The sequence below is a fragment of the Callithrix jacchus genome, chromosome X (genome assembly GCF_049354715.1).
Source record: "Callithrix jacchus isolate 240 chromosome X, calJac240_pri, whole genome shotgun sequence".
Classification (NCBI taxonomy): domain Eukaryota; kingdom Metazoa; phylum Chordata; class Mammalia; order Primates; family Cebidae; genus Callithrix; species Callithrix jacchus.
This window is the reverse complement of record NC_133524.1, coordinates 53,710,157-53,729,638: the sequence shown is the minus strand read 5'-3', so window position 1 is coordinate 53,729,638 and position 19,482 is coordinate 53,710,157. Positions and strand designations below refer to the sequence as shown.

At 43.1% G+C, this 19,482-nt stretch overlaps 1 long non-coding RNA gene across 1 annotated transcript; it reads left to right on the top strand.

Moving 5' to 3' along the window:
- Nucleotides 1–9,870: 9,870 nt before the first annotated feature.
- On the top strand, nucleotides 9,871–15,323 carry LOC144581193 (uncharacterized). Its single transcript, XR_013531744.1, has 3 exons — nucleotides 9,871–10,459; nucleotides 12,302–12,390; nucleotides 15,141–15,323. It is a non-coding gene; the product is annotated as an uncharacterized LOC144581193 (long non-coding RNA).
- Nucleotides 15,324–19,482: the final 4,159 nt, after the last annotated feature.

Here is a 19,482-nt window from a genome sequence, read left to right as displayed (position 1 = left end):
TAATTGGGCACTTCCCTCTGGAAATCAGTGTTGCGCACCAGGAACACAAAGATGAGTCAAATCTTTATCCTGCCTTTGAGGAGCTTTCTAGTTGGGGAAGCAATTTGTAAAATGGCCATTAACTATACAGTGTGATCAACACTCTTGACAGGAGCACAGGAGAAACGTCTAGCTTATGTGAAGATTCAGGGAAGGCATCCTCTAGTCTAGGTGGTGACACCTGAACTGAGTCTTGAGAGACTGGCAGGAATTAGCCAGTTGAGGAAGTGGAATGAATTTCCAGATATTGGAAACAATATGCATGAAGACATGAAGGCAAGAAACAGCAAAGCAATCAAATACTGAAGCGTGAAGATTCCTGGGGTGGGGGGAAAGCAGCAAGAAAACGTAGAGAGGAGCCAGATTGAAAGAGCATTGTAAATGCATGACTACAGAATTGAGCTTTGTCTTGTAGGACAGTGTGGTTCCCAAATTGGCTGTATACCACAAACACGTGGGGCATTCGGGGCCCCGACCTCAAAATTCATTAAGTGAGGACTTGAAATCTTGAATGCTTGTAAAGGTTACCACATGACTAGGGTACAGCCAAATTTGGAAACCATAGCTTGAAGGCAATGAGGAAGCCATGAGATGGTTTTTAATAGGGTGTCTTCAGATCAGATGTGAACTTAACCTGTTTCTGGCTGCCTAGCCAACCAGCGTAGAAACAGTTTAGGTTAGATGTTCATGCTGTATGTGCCCGTGCCTGTAGCTTCCCTGTTAATCAGCTTCTTACACTATATTTGCTTGTGTTGTCTCTGAATAAGCTTTAGGCACCACAAGGGTGGGGGCCTTGGGATATTTTGCTTACCAGTATAGCCCCTGCAAAAAAGCACAGTGCCTGACACAAAACAGGCACCCAGTAAAGTTTTTGAATGAATGAATGCATGAGTGAATGCATTTGTGAGAGAATGAATGGAGACAGGTAGATTAGTTAAGAAACTGTGGAAAAGACCAGGAGGCCTGCACTAGGGCAAAGGCCAGTAGGAATAGAATGGAGGTGTTAAGGTGTGAACTGTTAAGGGAAGATGATAAACTGGACTTAATGACTGATTACTGGATGTGGAGGGTGACTGAGAGGATAGAATGAGTACCCATGAATAGTCAGGATTCTTACCCTATCCGTCATCTCTTTCCTTATCCGTCTCTGAAACAGAATATCCTTACATCCTCCTCAGCAATTGGAATTCCTCCCTCAAGTTAGACATTTTGTGTGCTGTGTGGTCTCTCACTGCCCCTCCCCTCCTCCACAAGCCATTGATTCATTCATCTAGTTCAATAAATCTTGGCTAAGCACTTCCAGTGTGCAGTAAGGCTCTTCCAAGCCAGGACTCTACTCTCTCTTTCCTACCTCACATGTTTTTGAGGGCTTTCCCAGGTAAGAGTCACATCTCTTATACAATAACTTAGAGTGAGACACCCAGAATGTCAGACCTTTAAAGGAAGACTGCCCAAACCCCTTCTGAGGTCCTCAGAGGGGAATTAACTTCCTAAGGTCCCACTGCTAGGAAGCATTGGAGCCAGAAATAGAACCTAGGTTTTCTTTCTATGTCATCTCTAGAGTCTTGATCTATCCCATTGTAAATCAGGACAGGCAGAGGTGGTCAGGGAGAAGGCGAGACTTAGATTCAACCTTGAAGGTCGATGTATTGGACAGTCCAAACAAGATGCTTGCCAATTACCTTGCCCACTTCTGGAAACCGTTAGCAAACCTGCCATGCCTGCAGTCCCTTCTAAGGGATTTCTTTAGCATAAGTTGCAATGCTCTGTACCATGTGACCTCACAATCCTGGCCACAGATAGCTAGATGGGGATAGTGTCTGACTCAAGGGCAGCCAAGCTCTAGGCTGGCCAGCAGCCTATTAACTGGACTGGCATAAGGACTGCACCTTACAGGGGTGGCATGTATCAAATGGCAAATACATGAAACAACCAGATCTTTCAGGGAGGCTGAATGTGAGGTGTTCAGAAAAAGTGAACAGTTAATTAGACTTTAATGAGGCATAAGTGGTGGTGGATGAGGGGCGGCCAGAAAACTAAACAGCAAAAGCAAAGAGAAAGCTGCAGAAACCATAAATAAGCAGAGGTCATGAGACATTTGTATAATGAGATCATGGGGCCACAGGGTGGCAGAAGCCATGAAGCAGCAAGGCAACAATGGGCTAAAAGGACGCAGAAGCCATGAAGCAATAGGAGCCACGAGGAACAGAAACCATGAGACAAAACTGGCTATGAGATTGACAAAGCACCAGAAGGCTTGAATAGATAAATGAGACAGTAGAAGTGATGAGACTGCAAGAACCTCAAGGTAGCCAGAACCACATGGCAACATGGCAACAGGAATGGAAGAGGCAGCAGGAGCTACAGTGCAGAAAAGCCATGGATTAATAGGAACTGAAGCCCCAGGAGCCATGAAGCTGCAGGACCCAGGAGGCAGCAAAAGCCATGGGCTAGCATCGAGGGGGGCAGAAAGAAGTTAGTCAGTAGCAGTAGGAGGAGTATAAATACAGCTAGAAAGGAGTTGAGTCACCAATTTGGGAAGCACTAGAGAAGGGAGCAACAGATGCCTGTAGCTGAGGGGGTGACAAGATAAGCCAGGCTCTAGAGCTGCTTTGGATCATGAACCATTTTCAAGTTTCTGTTCTTCCATGAGGCTGCCTGTGTAGCAGTTCTTGTCTTCCTTATTTCCCTGTGAATGCTTTAATAAACCCCCATCACTAACCTAAGTGTGTCTTTGTTCCTTGAAATCTAAAAGAGGTTAACATTGTGGTGTGCAGTTTAGATGAGTGGAAAGCTGGGCAGGAGGTCTTTCTGGTGGGTTTGAAGCAAGACACAGAGTGGGAATTCACTTATCCTTTCCTGCCCTCACTGGCACGGGCACCTTTCATTCACTTGGCTTATTTTTATTCATTTATCCACTTGCCATTTATTCATTCACTTACATATGCACTAACTCACAACCTTACTTATTCATTCATGCATTAATGTAAGCATTTACTAGCTCATTTGTTCTTTCCTGTATTCACTCATTTTTCCATCCATTTGTTTAGCAGGCATGTGTTGAATTCCTGCCATGTGTCAGGCCCTGTGCTAGGTTCTGGGAATAAGATATACTTGCCCTCTAGGAGTTCTTGGCTTACTTGGGGACTCAGAAAGTAAACGGTTAAGTGCACTAAGTGTGGCAGATAATATAATGGAAGTCTAGGTAAGGCAAAGTGAGCATATAGGAAGTATTGGATGAGTTTCCCTGGTGTGGGAAAGCCTTTATAGAGGATGGGGCACTCGAACTGAGTTTTGAAAGAGGAATTAGTGCTTACCACGTGGAAAGGGAGGAAAGAACATTACAAACAGAGGAGCTGCCTAAGCAAAGTTAAATCAGGAGTGAAAGTGCATGGGTTTCAGGGGGACAGGGTATCGTCCCATGCAGTGGGAGAAGTGGTGGAATCCAAGCAGTCAAGCTTAGCTTTGACTCTGAGCAATGGGAAGCTGTAGAAGGGTTTGAAGCAGGGGAGTAACTGAGCCAAATTGGTATTTGGGAGGTGGTAGCTGGGGTGAAAGAAGGTTGGGGGCATGAAACACTGACCTAAAGAATGTATTTCATCCTGAGGTCAGGAGTACAAGACCAGCCTGACCAACATGGAGAAACCCCTGTCTCTATTAAAAATAGAAAAAATTAGCTGGGTGTGGTGGCACATGCCTGTAATCCCAGCTACTTGGGAGAGTTGCAGTGATCACAGATCATGCCATCGCACTCCAGTCTGGGTGACAGTGTAAGACTCTGTCTCAAAAAAAAAAGATATTTGAAAAAAGTACATTTGCCAGGAGCAGTGGCTTACCCCGGTAATCCCAGCACTTTGGGAGGCCAAGGCGGTGGATCACCTGAGGTACGGTGGCTGATGCCTGTAATCCCAACACTTTGGGAGGCCAAGGCAGAAGGACCACCTGAGGTCAGGAGTTTGAGACCAGTCTGGCCAACGTGGCAAAACCCAATCTCTCAGGCGCAGTGGCTCACGCCTGTAATCCCAGCACTTAGGGAGGCCAAGGTGGGTGGATCACCTGAGGTCAGGAGTACAAGACCAGCCTGACCAACATGGAGAAACCCCTGTCTCTATTAAAAATAGAAAAAATTAGCTGGGTGTGGTGGCACATGCCTGTAATCCCAGCTACTTGGGAGGCAGAGGCGGGAGAATTGCTGAACCCCGGAGGCAGAGGTTGCGGGTGCCATTGCACTCCAGCCTGGGCAACAAGAACAAAACTCCATCAAAAAAGAAAAATTAGCCAGTGTGGTGACATGCGCCTGTAATCCCAGCTACTCAGGAGGCTGAGAAGAGAATCTCTTGAACCTGAGAGGCAGAGGTTGCAGTGATCACAGATCATGCCATCGCACTCCAGTCTGGGTGACAGTGTAAGACTCTGTCTCAAAAAAAAAAAGATATTTGAAAAAAGTACATTTGCCAGGAGCAGTGGCTTACCCCGGTAATCCCAGCACTTTGGGAGGCCGAGGTGGTGGATCACCTGAGGTCAGGAGTTCAAGACCAGCCTGGACAACATGGCAAAACCCCGCTTCTACTAAAAATTTCAAGACCAGCCTGGAAAACATGGCAAAACCCCATCTCTACTAAAAATACAAAAATTAGCCAGGCCTGGTTGTGCATGCGTGCAATCCCAGCTACTAGGGAGGCTGAGGCAGGAGACTTGCTTGAGCCCAGGGGGCAGAGGTTGCAGTGAGCTGAGATAGTGTCACTGCACTCTAGCCTGGGTGACAGAGTGAGACTCCATCTCAGAAATAAAGAAAAAAAGAAAAAAGTACATTTAAGTGTGATACTATATTAAGACTCATAGGAACCCCCAAGGGAAGAGAGAGTTCTACCAGGGGACAAGGAAGACTTATGGAGGAGGTGGAATTTGAGCTGAGCCTTAAAAGGGAGGCTTCCAACTGGTGGAGATAAGGAGGAAGGGCTTTCCAGGCCTGGGAGACAGAAAAACAAGAAGGTGGGACTAAATATGCCCTGTTTGGGCTAACAAACATTCCATTTTGACTAGAGCAAAGAGGCTCCACCTAAGGGAGAAGCAGGAAGAGAGACTGCAGGGTTTCCCAAACTTTATTATATTCTGCTACAGTAGGTCTGGAGGGATAAGGGAATTTGAGGGGAGGAGGGTTGTGGGCAGGAGTGTCCTTTTTAAAATTTTTTTCTCATTTTAAAATAGAAGTAATCCATGTACCTTATTTAGAAAACTCAAATCAGTAAAGTCAAATCACTACAGACGGACTCGTGAAAAGCAAAAGTCTACTGCCCCACACATCCCCACCCCCACTCTCACTTTTAGCAGCCACTTTTAGTTATTTATTCTGATTTTTATCTCCATACCTACATAATATGTGGGCATTTAAAAAATCATCACTTTCAGACATTACCCGCTGATGGCCTGCTGTGACAGATGAGGATTTAGATTATTTATAGCAAGTTCAACTCCTTCCTGCTTCTAGTATAATTTAGTTTTTCTATTAGTTATTGAGTAATGCCTTTATTTCCTGTTCCATGAACTACAGACAATATTTCTAAACTAGAACTTTGTTAGAGAGAATGCCCTTTCCTATAGCACTCTTCCTCACCATTAACCTCCCAACTTCTGTCATCTGGTCTTTCATATTGTCAAAACCTAACATTAAATTCTACTCTGTAATCATAATTGAGTTTTTTTGATGTTTGTCTGTAGTTGGATTTTAAAAGTTGAAAATCAGTAAACAACTGTTAATATGGCTTGTGTATTCTTCATTGCAGAGCAAAGCAATGTACTTGTTTATACTTTTTTTATAGCAGCTTTCTATTTTTCCTGAAGTTTCTAATTCTTTTTTCCCTTTTTATCATATATTCCTCCTTTTTTAAAAAAAAATTTCATTACATTAGGAATTCCATCAAGTCTACTTTTTGCCCTTCAGGAGACCTTCCCAGAGCCCTCAATCTCCTTTTCAAATCTTCACTAGTTGCTTTCTAAGGTCTGATGCATAGCTGTCATCTTGGGGCTTCTCTTTACTGTTTTCTGTGGTTATGCCCACTGTTTACTGGTTCCCGAGATTTTTGTTTTGTTTGTTTGCTTGTTCCATTGTTTTGATGGAGCACATTGTCAAGTTTCTCAGAAAGGTCTTATAGAAAATAGACTTCCTGAGTCTTTGCATGTCTGAAAATATTTTTTGTTTGTTTGTTTGTCTTGAGATGGAGTCTCAGTCTGTCATCCAGGCTGGAGTACAATGGTGCAGTCTCGGCTCACTACAACCTCTGCCTCCTGTGTTCAAGCGATTCTCCTGTCTTAGCCTCCCGAGTAGCTGGGACTATAGGCACGTACCCCCATGCCTGGCTAATTTTTTGTATTTTTAGTAGAGACAGGATTTCACTGTGTTAGCCAGGATGGTGAAAATATTTTTATTCCATCCTCACACTTGGCTGTAAAGTTTGAAGAGCAATGTCATTTTCCCACAGAACTTTGAAGGCATTGCTTCACTTTCTTCTAGCATTCAGTTTTGGTGATAAGAAGTGTGATAGTCTGAGTCTCATTGCTTTATAAGTAACTTTCCCCATCACTTTTTCTCTTCTTTTTGGGACCTCAGTGATACAAATGTTAAATCTTTTATAATAGCATCACAGGTCCCTAAGGTTCTGTTTATTCCCACCCGCCACCCCTGGTTTGTTTTCTAGATTGGGTAATTCCTGTTGTTCTGTCTTCAAGATTGGTTTTTCCTCTGTCCTCTCCATTTTGCTGTTAGCCTATCTGTTGAGGTTTTTGGGGTTTGGGTTTTTTTTTTTTTTTTTTTTTTTTTGTATTTTTTAGTTCTAGAATTTCCATTTGGTTCTTTATATCATCTGTTTTGTTGTTGTTGTTGTTTTGCTGACAGTTTCTACTTGTTTTAAGCATGTTTAAGCAAATTGTTGAGGCATTTTTGTGATAGTTCCTTAAAAGCTCTTGTCAGATAATGTTAACATTTCTGTCTTCTCAGTGTTGGTGTTTATTGAGCATCTTTTCTCATTCAGGTGAGTGATTTTTGATTGAAACTGGGTGTTTTTGGTATTGTGTTATGAGACGCTAGATCTTATTTCAATACTCGGTTTTAGCTTGCTTCCTCAGACACCACTCTGACAATGGAGGGTACACTACCTCATTACTGCAAGGTGGGAGTGGAAGTCCAGATTCCCCACTCACTTTCCATTGATACCTCACGAGGAGGGTTTTCTAGTTACTGCTAGGTGAGAGTGGGAGTTCCAGCTGCTTATGCAACCTTCTCTGACACCACCCAGCAGAAAGAGAGAGGGGTGACCACTTAAATCTAGTGAGGGTGGAAGTCTAAGCTTTCCCCTTGGCCTTTGATGGTGGGATGGAAGTGGGACTACAGCTTTCTTCTGTGGTGTTAGAGCAGTTATTATGTAATTGTTGGTTCCTCCAGCCCTACGTCTGGGATATATGAGACAAAAAACAAACTCAGGGAACTCACCAGTATGTCACTTCTCTGCTACCAAGTTTCCTACCCAGTTTGTCGCCTTCTATCCACCTTTCAGAATTTTATGTTTATACATAATGTCCAAGTCCAATTTTAGCTGTACTTGGTGGGAAGTATAGGGAAAAATACTTCTATTCCATCCATCCCTCCTCCTGTTATTTTTTAAGAATTGTATTCTTGGTATTCTGAAACTTCATAATTATGTGTTTAGGTTTCAGGTCTTTTGTCATTCATTGTGCTGGCCATTTGTTACATCCCTTCATTCTGAAGTCTTTTAACTCTGGGAAATTCTCACATGTTATGTCTTTGATCTATTCCTTTTCTCCATTTTATTCTCTCTTTCTGGAAATCCTTAATATTAGATGTTAGATCTCCTGAATTATTTTTTGTAATTTTTTTTTATCCACTCTCCTATTTTTCATTTCTCTCTCCCTTCCTCTTTCCCTCTCTCCCTCCCTAGCTTTGTCCCTTTCTTCCTTTTGTTTTTATTTACTTTCTGAAAGAAGATTTAAATTTATCTTTCAACCCTTCTATTGCATGTCTTTCCATGTGGCAATCACATTTTAAATTTTAGTATTCATTTTTGTTCTCTTTTCCTTTCTTATTGTATTCTGTTCTTGTTTTATGGATGCACTGTCATCTTGAATCTGAGAATAATAGAGGTATTTTTATATTTCCTTCTATTCTTTGAAATATCTATTTCATTTGTGATTATTTTTTCCCTTGTTTACTTATTTTGGTCTCTTTCTAGTTGCAGTATTTTCTAAAATGCCTAGTGATCCATAGTTGGCTGATATTTAAGAATGTAGCAATAAAAATCTGATTGGAAGCTCTGTGTATGGGGGAAGGGCTAGGCAACTGGTGACTTTCCTTTAGAATGACCAGAAGAGAGCTAACTTGCTATGCTGCAGAATCTCTGAGTGCCAGAATGCTAACATCTTTTCTCTGAGGTTGTTTGGCTGCTGTAGTGAAGAACCCTCTGGTTTTTGCCTAATGGGTAGATACCTGGCTGCTGTGAATTGTACACAGGGGAAGGGAGGGGATTCATGGTTTGATATGCAGCTTTCCCATTAAAATCCGTATTTTCAGCCCCACATTTTACTTCCATCCTTCATCATACCTGGCATTGTCAAGACCAAGACACTCCAGGCTTCTGCAGAGAAAGCAACTCCTTCCTCTGAAGCATCACCTTCATGCATACTCCTGGCTGTGGCTTCCTCTACTATGTTCCGTCAGTCACCATTCCTCCATTTGCTTCCTATCTTCCAGAAATTTGTTGAAATCTCTCTTTTGCTGATGGACCTGTTCCCACTCTCTTCATCATTGTGTATTTGTACCCTTTTTAATCCCTTTACAATGATTTTAGCAGAGTCTCAGGAGGGAGTGGAGAAAAACACATGGTAAGTCTATCATCTTGACCTGGCAATCTACTAGTCTACTTTTAACTGTTTTTTTGTTGCTGTTGTTGTTGTTGTTTTCCAGCACTTGTCTTCATATCTCTAAATAATATACAGATTTTTCTTTTTTTTTTTTAAATGGAGTATTGCTCTGTCACCCAGGCTGGAGTGTAGTGGCACAATCTTGGTTCACTACCACCTCAGCTTCCTGGGTTCAAGCAATTCTCCTGCCTCAGCCTCCCGAGTAGCTGGGATTACAGACATGTGCCACCATGCCCAGCTAATTTTTGTATTTTTAGTAGAGATGGGGTTTCACCATGTTGGCCATGCTGTTCTTGAATTCCTGACCTCTGGTGGTTGGTCTGCCTTGGCCTTCCAAAGTGCTGGGATTACAGGTATGAGCCCACTGCACCCAGCCAATATAAAGATTTGTCTATTTATCAACTTTTATTGATCAATTTTAGTCATTATTAACTTCCTGCTATTTATACCACCCAAATGCCCTTCCCATGCCTCCAGTATAGCCATGTCACTAATTATATATCCTCTATTCCTTATCTTTCTACCTTTAACTAATAGACTTACTCTCCCCCTTCTCCCTCTTAACTTCTGTCATCTGCACTTTTACTTTTATATTAACGAGGTTAATAATATTTACACTTTGTTCTATAACCATAATTAAGTCATCCATACTTTGCCAGTAAGTCATTCTGAAAGTTTAAGGGCAATAAAGTCTTTACATTATTATGATGATGTAAATATTGTTCCAGAAAGATCCAATTAGTATATTAGGATTACATTGCTTTTCTTATACAGCTTTTTTTCTTAGAGTTTCTAATTGTCTTTCTTTTTTTCCTTGCATTGTCTGACTTTACCAGCTTCTTAAGTTATTACAAATTCTCAAGGAAAGTATAAAATCATTTGAATCCCCTTTTTCCCCAGATACCTTCTTCCTGGAGTTCTTCGTCTTCCTGTTCCAATTTGGACTGATTGCTCTGTAGGCCTGCGGCACAGCTGTCATCCTGGGACGTCCTTTCATTATTCTGGGTTGGACCCAATCTTTCTTGGACCCCATATCTTCCTCTTTCTTAGTTAACTCCCTTGTAGTGGACATTGTAGTTGTTCTGCAGCATCCATTCCACTCCTCCCCCTCTGTATGTCAACTATGGGATGTGAGTGGGATTGACCTCACCACCAGCTCTAGGTGTAGGCCTTTACTGGTGTAAACTGATCTGAGTAATTTCACCCTCCTAGCCACAGTGATGATTGGTTCAGGGATGACCCAATCACAATGAGGCTTAGGACTTTCGTTCAGCTTTTGAGAGAGGAGATGACCTGTCTTCCCTTGGATAAGAACAAAGAAGCATGTAGCCTGGTTGCTGCTGTTAGCCATCTTGTGAACATGTGGAAGGCCTACCTGAGGATGGAGCTGACAAATGGAGGAGGCACAGCCAAGGGAATCATAGAAATGGAACCATATTCCGGATCATGCCATGCCTGAAGTCTCCCTGCCCGTGGACTCTTCAGTTAAGTGAGCCAATGAATTGCATTTACTACTCAAGACAGCTTGAGTTGGGTTTTCTATTGCTTGCACCTGAAAGCATTCTAATTTATGTTTTTGGTTTTCTTATTCTGGAAAGGGGATGGGTGCATGTTTGGTTATATGAGGTATATTTGTACTGTATTAGGTGGAAGCTTTTGTTTTTTAACTCATAAGTACAGGAGGAAGGCTATATGTAGATGTTGGACGACCAGAGGAGTGAACTCTGCTGTTCTCTAGCATCTAATTTCCCATGGTGTTTTTTGGGGGAATCCCTCCCAAATTGGGAGGCATGGCCCTTTTTCCCCACTATAGAAACTGATGGTGGTCAGATACTTTCTTTCCCAGCCTGCCAGGCAACAAGGGCTGAATACTCTGTTCATGGATTTGAATCTGGAACCAACAACAAAAAGAAGCCAGGAATATAGAAAATTAACAAAAGGATGATAGATTAGGAGAATATATTTGTAATGTTTAAAACTGACAAAAGATTAATAAATAGAAAAGGAAGATAGGAAACCTAATAGGAAAATGGGCATAAGATATGAAGAATAATTTGTAGAAGGGGAAACATGAGTTTGCACAAGGGGAAACTTGAATATATTAAGAGAGTTTTCAACTCTTCTAATAATAGAGAAATGAAATTAATAACAAGAAGTCACTATAGGAATGGTAACATATAGAAAGTTAGATATTATCAAGTGCTGGTGAGGATGTGAGGAAAAGGACAGCCGTGAGTGGGAATGTAAACTGGTACAGGTATTCCAGAGAGAGTTTGGCAGTTCCCATGAAATTAAGTGTGTGTATACCCTACAACCCAGCAATCCTGCTTCTGGGCATATATTCCAGAGAAATTCTTATACACAGGTCCTAAGAAAATACAGTTGAGGTTGTTCATTGCAGCGCTGTTTGTGGTAGTGAGGAATCACAAGCAATCAGGTGTTCATCACCATGAGACAGGATAAACAAACTGTATATTTATAGGATGGAAAACTAGAAAACAAAAGTAATAAACTAGATTTGCATATATATAGCCACATGGACAGGTCTCCAAAACCCCCAGCATTGAGAGAAAAAAATTAAGAAACAGAATGGTATTTATAGCATAATTCCATTTACAGAAATATAAAACAACACTATGTATTTTCATGGATATGCATTTAAATAAACATACGGAAGATGGATTGAAAGTATACATAGATTAATTATACTGGAGAGGCTCACTAAGTTGGGCAGAAGAATGGGAGTGAGGATAGGGACTCTGAAGTCCACAACAAATAAACCAAAACAACAGATGTGAGAGTAGTTGGAGCTCCTTTGCAGTGCCATGTGCCAGTAGGATCAGGTCCACTGGTAGGAGTAGTAGGGGGCCAACAGCGGCCTTCTAGCCAGGCTATTTCCACAGTAGGCCCTTAGCTGTGGTTCCTCCTGTCTGCCTTCCTTGCTCCCACTCCATGTTCTCAGCCTGATTTTCCAGACTTCTATGAACTACCCAATAACTTCATAGTAAATCTCTTTTCTAGGCTGGGAGCAGTGGCTCACGCCTATAATCTCCGCACTTTGGGAGGCCAAGGCAGGCAGATCACCTGAGGTCAGGAGTTCGAGACTAGCCTGACATACATGGAGAAACCCCATCTCTACTAAAAATACAAAAGATTAGGCATGGTGGCGCATGCTAATCCCAGCTACTCAGGAGGCTGAGGCAGGAGAATTGCTTGAACTGAAGAGGCAGAGGTTGCAGTGAGCTGAGATTGTGCCATTGCACTCCAGCCTGGGCAACAAGAGCGAAACTCCATCTCAAAAATAAAATAAATCTCTTTTCTGCTTAACTAGAGTCTGCTTCTGTTACTTGCATCCAAGAATCTTGACTGATACATCGTGCGTTTTGTTGGAGAACATCTTCAAGTAACTTCTTAAGACAGGTAAATTTTGGGGTCTTTACATATCTGAATATGTAATCATTATTTTACCATCAAATTTCAATGGTAGTCTAGCTTTAGAATTGTATGTTAGAAACAATTTTTCCTCTGAATTTTGAAGGTACTGCTTTAACATGTAGTGTTGCTGATTAGAAGTCACATGCTAATATTATTCTCATTCCTTTGCTGGCAACCTGTCTTCTCTACATCTGGAAACTTAATTTTTTTTCTTCATACTTAGTGTTTTGAAATGTCACAATGATGTGCCCAGCAGTGGGGTTTTCCCTCATCTGCTTTGCTGGGCACCTGGCGGGTAGGTCCTTTCAATCTGAAGACTCATGTCCCTCTGCTCTGAGAAACTGCTGTTTTATTTCTTTGCTCATTTTCTCTGTTCTTTGTAGAACTCCTGTTGGTTGGATATTGGATCTCCTGGATGATTGTTTTTTCCAATATGTATTTTCCATATGTATTTTCCGAGTAGCTGGGGATTCTTAAATTCTATATTATTACTTTATCTTCTACTCAATACCTTTATTTTTGACAGTCACTTTTTATTTGTTAGCATTCTTTTTTTTTTTTCTTGAGATGGAGTTTCACTCTCGTTGCCCTGGCTAAAGGGCAATGGCGTGATCTCGGCTCACTGCAACCTCCACCTCCTGATTTCAAGTGATTCTCCTGCCTCAGCCTCCCGAGTAGCTGGGATTACAGGCATGCACCACCACGCCCAGCTGATTTTGTATTTTTAGTAGAGACAGGGTTTCTCCTTGTTGGTTAGGCTAGTCTTGAACTCCTGACCTCAGGTGATCTGCCCACTTTGGCCTCCAAAGTGCTGGGATTACAGGCATGAGCCACCACGCCCGGCCTATTTCTCAGCATTCTTATTCTCCAAAGATGCCTTTTCCTAGCGTCCTTTTCTTCTTTTTTATATGGATGAAGTATCGTCTATGTATGTTTGCTTAATAGAACTTTACTGGCATCTTACAGATAACAGAAGATAATTATCAGGCCAGAAAGAATACCAGATATAACCTCTCCAGGAGAAGGTCACTCATACCTCTCTGAGGGAGGCTGCCTACTGGCTGTCCTTCTCCATAACCCCCCAGTTTCATACCACGTGTGGGCAAGATTATCTTCCCACTGTATGGTTTTTGCCATGTGCTCCCTGCCTGCAATCCAGATCTCCAGCTCTCACCTTGGCATCAAAGAGAGGAGGTCATTTTTGCATTCCCCACTCCCAGGCCAACTGCATTTCCTGCTCCCACATAACACTCCCTATATCAATTTTCTTTGTGGGATTCTAACACACCTGCCTCACAGTGCTGATCTGGGCCCCATAGCCCATAAGAGGCCATCACAGTACTCAGCAGCACATGTAACAGAGTAGATTGTTTTAAAGTTAAATAACCATGTATATAGTAGGGCCAGCAATCCAGCCTCATTCCTTTTTCCAATGCTTCCTCCAACAAGAGTCAATAGCAATTCAAGCCTGCATGCCTCCTGATGTGGTCCCAATGGAGTATCTTCTGTGAGCAAAGTCCTGAGAAAAAATAGGCACACATATCTCTCAAAAACAAACAATTTTCAGTTGGGCATTTTAGTCCCAATTCATGTTTAGCATACAAAATTAACTCAGTGGAAGCATAGTGCTGTAAAGGACACCCAGATTATATCAGTACACAGAACATTTAACATTTTAATCATAGTGGATATTTGCTGAGTGCTTACTTTGTGGCAGGCACTTGAGTTACTTTCATTTCATAAACAAGGAAAGTGATGCTCCCAGGTGTCATTCGCCCAGGGTCACAGAGCTAATAAATGGTAGACAGGAAATTGCATCAAGACTGTCTAACCACAGTCAACCCATGTTAACTGCTACACAGAGCTGTCCTGGTTTCCACCAGCCACATTCAGTTAATAGTGATAGCACAATTTTCTCTAAGATCAGTAGGTGGATACCTGAGATACCTCATTCTAAGTAAAGAGCCTGTTCTGGTAGGTTTGCTTCCAGGGTGAATTGCTATCCTTTGCTCTAGAGATAGAAAAGTATTACCAGCTCTTATTTTTAAGATTTCTTTTTTCATAGAATCCATAACACTTTATTTTTTAATTCAATTCAATTTTATATATTTTTGAGTTGAAGTCTCGCTCTGTCACCCAGGCTGGAGTGTAGTGGCATGATCTCGGCTCACTGCAACCTCTGCCTCCTGGGTTCAAGTGATTCTCCTGCCTCTGTCTCCCGAGTAGCTGGGGATTACAGGCCTGTGCCACCACACCTGGCTAATTGTTGTATTTTTAGTAGAGACAGGGTTTCACCATGTTGGCCAGGCTGGTCTCCAACTCCTGACCTCAGGTGATCCACTTGGCTCGGCCTCCCAAAGTGCTGGGATTACAGGTGTGAGCCATTGTGCACAGCCTAATTTTTATTTTTTATCAAAGGAAACCATATACATACTTAAAAGAATAAAATATGCTAAAATATGTCTAATAAAACCCAGCAATATCCTGTCCTACTCCCCACTGCAAGTCCTGCTCCCTAGAGGCAACTATTTCCAAATCCCTTGTTCCTTGTCACCTCCCACTTAGAGGCTGAAGAGCCAGATAATTTCTTAGCCTCCGTTGCAGCTAAGGACGACTGCATGACCTGGCTATGGCCAGTGAGATGTTTGCTGTAGGCCTTCAGAAAAAGAGTTTGCTTTCCTGAGCAGAGGGACACATAGCTGATGTCCCCTTCTTTCTTTCTGCTTTGAATATAGTCATGCTGTCTGGAGCTGTGATAGCCATCTTGTGATCATGAGAGGATGAACACGAGGATGAAGACAACCCAATTTATGGAAGAAAGAGCAGCCCAATTTCTTGATGGCATCATTGAGCAGCTGAATACATGCCACACTTCCTGTTAACTGAAAAAAAAATAAAGCCATATGTTTTTAAGCCACTGCCAGTTGAGTTTTTTGTTACTTGTAGCTGAAAGGACTTTTAACTGATGGACCACCGTGGTTCATCATATGCTTATACCATTATTTCTTTTCCTTTTTTTTAGACAGCATCTCTCTGGGACGCCCAGGCTGGAGTGCAGTGATGCGATCTCAGCTCACTGCAACCTCCGCCTCCCAGGTTCAAGCAGTTGTCCTGCCTCAGCCTCCCAAGCAGCTGGGATTACAGGCGCCTGCCACCAAACCTGTCTAATTTTTGTATTTTTAGTAGAGACTGGATTTCACCATATTGGCCAGGCTGGTCTGGAACTCCTGACCTCAAGTGATCTGCTCCCCTCGTGCTTCCAAAGTGCTAGGATTACAGGTATGAGCCATGGCACCTGGCACCATTATTTCTTAACTTAGCAATTTGAGACATTATCTCTTGACATCTTATGGTAGAACAGGATTTACCTCTTTTCTGTCCCCTCCAGACACACCCTACTTTCCTTTCCCTCCCTTCATTCTTCAAATATGTTTATATCCCAATTCCTAGTAAATCAGTAGTCACTACAGAACCAAGAAGTATATTATAATTTTTTATTTTTTTATATTCCTGATTTTAATAATTGCTTGTTTTTCCATACTTGAAATGTGTCTAGTCTTAGTTTTTTCCATTTATTTCATCAGTTCATTTATGTCTATTAGCGTATCTCTTCACAAATGTTCAAACCTATCAGTCCATTGATTTTTTTTTTTGAAACACTGTTTTGCTCTTGTTGCCCAAGCTGGAGTACAATGGTGCGATCTTGGCTCACTGCAACCTCTGCCTCCTGGGTTCAAGCGATTTTCCTGCCTCAGCTTCCCCGGAGTAGCTGGGATTACAGGCATGTGCCACCACACCCAGCTAAGAGACGGGGTTTCACGATGTTGGTCAGGCTGCTCTCGAACTCCTGATCTCAGGTGATCCACCTGCCTCGGCCTCCCAGAGTGCTGTGATTACAGGTGTGAACCACCACGCCCGGCCTGGCCCATTGATGTAAGGAGAATGCAATAAAAGTTAAGCCAGGCACCGTGGGTCACAGCTGTAATCATAGCGGTTTGGGAGGCCAAGGTGGGAGAATTGCTTGAGGCCAGAAGTTTGAGACCAGCCTGCGCAACACAGCAAAACCTGGTCTCTTTTTTAAAAGTAAATAAAATTAAAAGTTGATTGATTTGGAGCCCTGTGTAAGGGCAGGTATTTGTCAAGTCCACTATTAGACTTCCCTTTAAAGTGACTGAGTAAGGACCTGTACAATCTGCTGGAGGACCTTTAAGTACAGAAAATAGAGGCCTTTGCTTTGGGACTGTTTGGTTTCTTTGGAGAATCCTCTGATATTTTGCTGGAGTGTAGATACTTGGCTCGTATGATTTCTACCTGTGAGCATGGGAGAGAGAAGGGGGAGGTTGGAGGGTGTTAACTGTTCCAACATACACTTTCAATTATGTTTGAGGCTTTGTGTCTTGCTCCCACAATCAGGATACCTTTACTGCACCTCTCCAGGATTTGGCAGGGTAGATCAGCTCTCTTCCAGTGGATCTCTTCCTACATGTGGACTCTGCTCATGCCTTTCCCTGCCCTGCTTTCTCAGTTACCATCCCTCCCACCCGCTTTCTGCTTGCCAGAGATTGTTGAAATCTCTCCCCCATTGATGGGAGCTCCTCCAGTTTTCTTTGGAGTTGTGAGTTTATACCCTTGATCCTTCTATTTTGTGGAGTCTCAGGAGTTAGAGGAGACAAATACATTCCACCTTCTTGAACGGCAGTACTATCTGAATTTTAACTGCTGCAGATTTTCTGAATACACCAAGTTTGTACACCAACATTTGTGAAGCATTGGCAATAGAAAAAGCCTGGGTTTGGAAATCTTATGGGTTTGGGTTTGAATTCTGATTCTTTTTTTTTTTTTTTAGACAGTTTCGCTCTTGTCACCCAGGCTAGAGTGCAGTGGTGCGATCTCAGCTCACTGCAACCTCTGCCTCCAGGTTCAAGCTATTCTCCTGCCTCAGTCTCCTGAGTAGCCAGGATTACAGGCACCAGCCACCACACCCAGCTAATTTTTTTTGTATTTTTAGTAGAGACAGGGTTTCACCATGTTGGAGAGGCTGGTCTCAAACTCCTGACCTCAGGTGATCTGCCTGCTTCAGCCTCCCAAAGTTCTGGGATTACAGGTGTGAACCACCGTGCCTGGCCAAATTCTTACTCTTTGGACCTCCTTGCTCAATTAATATCCATGGGCCTCATTTTTCTTCTCTATAAAATAATGTTCCAGGTAAAATACAGTCCCAGGTAGAATAGTCATGTCTAGCTGATAGGTAGGGTTCTGGGAAAATTTCCTTAGATACTATATACAAAGCATCCAGCACAGGGCTTGGTATACAGTAGGTGTCAAAAAAATAGGAGTGATCACTTTTTTTTTTTCGAGACAGAGTCTCACTGTGTCCCCCAGGCTGTAGTGCAGTGGTGTGATCTCGGCTCACTGCAACCTCCACCTCCCTCCTAGCTTCAAGCGATTCTCCTGCCTCAGCCTCCTGAGTAGCTGAGAGTAGTGGCGCATGCCACCACACCCGACTAATTTTTTGGGAGTGATCACTTTTTAATGGGAGCAAGCAGCAAATGTGATTGGAAAGATTTGAATGAGGATTTTGGAGGGCCTGGAACGCCAGGACTTCTTGTGACACCGAGAAACCTTGACCATCTTCTGAAAATCTATCAGATTGTTCCCTCAGTCTGGTCTGAGGAGGGAGCAAGAAGTTCTTGGCCCAGCAGCTCTTGGGTTAAAATCTTCGTCTGCATCTGAGTTATTTGTAACCCGCTGTCATGGCAACAAGTTTGGCAAGCAAGCCAGTGCTGCAAGCTCCTGACAGTGCGGAGGGGAGGGCAGTGGGAGAAGACGGAAGATTTGGAAGGGGGGTGGTCTGTGACCAGCGCCTCACTTCCCTCTGATTTGTCTGAAGCTTTCAGCTGGAGATGAGGGTGAACGTCCTCTAGGGAGAATAACTGGAGGGTGGAGCCTCTCCTCCCCAATCTCCTGATATTTCAGATATGAAAATAGGGCCAGAGAGGTCCAGCAGCTGGCTCAAAGCCACACAGCAAGTCAGAGACAGGACTAGACTTTTAAAAAAGGACTGAGGGTCATAGAACTGAAGCATAACAAACTGGGAGGGGACCTTTGGAAATGTTTCCTCCACCTCCCCACCAACACACACATGACTTTTTATGTTGTTCATATGAGGAACCTGGACCCGGAGTGGTTCAGAACAGACTCAGCTTCACACAGCAATGCTGGTGCTGACTTGAGATCAAAACCCAGAGGACTCGGGCCTCACAGACCTGGGTGCTTCCTGAGGAGGTGACAGTCTAGGAGCCACAGTCCAGAGATGCCCCTCTCTGCTGACTGCCAAGACAGGGCCTCCCAGAGTAAGACTGATTTGACTGCCTTGACTTCTGACTGCCTTGGCCTTTGGCCTCCTCAAATCCAACACGCACGTGTCCAGGTCACATTTCCCCTCCGTCGCATCCTCCTTTGTCTGCATGTACGTGTGTCCTCCTGCCTGTGGCATCGCTGTTGCCCAAATGGGAGCCCCACCCCACCCTGGACCAAGGACACCTGCCACATGCTTCCCATCCATATTGCCTACAGGGCTAGGCATTTCTTGAACACTCTCTTATGTAACTCATTCCTCCCAATTACCATTCTCCATCTCCCAGTTTAGCAGGTGGAAACCTAAAGGACCAGAGAAAGATAGTGACTGGCCCAAAGTCACACAGCGAGTCTTAGCCCGGATCCCTCCTCCTCATAATGATCCTTCTCATTTTACATGTTTCTGCCCATTCCATCCCACACTGATTTCTCAGCCCTCAGAGTTCCTCTGGCACTTATCTTTGTCTTAATCACCCCCTTCAACTTGTGCAATTTCCTCTGTGTTCTCTGCCTTATGTGCAGCCTAAAATCCTCCTGTCTCCTCATAGCTGATTCCTCACCAAGTCCAGTTGAGTCTCTCCTTTCTGTATGTCAAATCTACCTTCTTTCCTCATCCTCTGTCACTATCCTGTTTGAGCCTCAACATACCTCACATGAATGACCCCAAACCTTCTCCCTGGTTTCTAGACTGTCTATCTTCAACCTAATATTTGGCACATT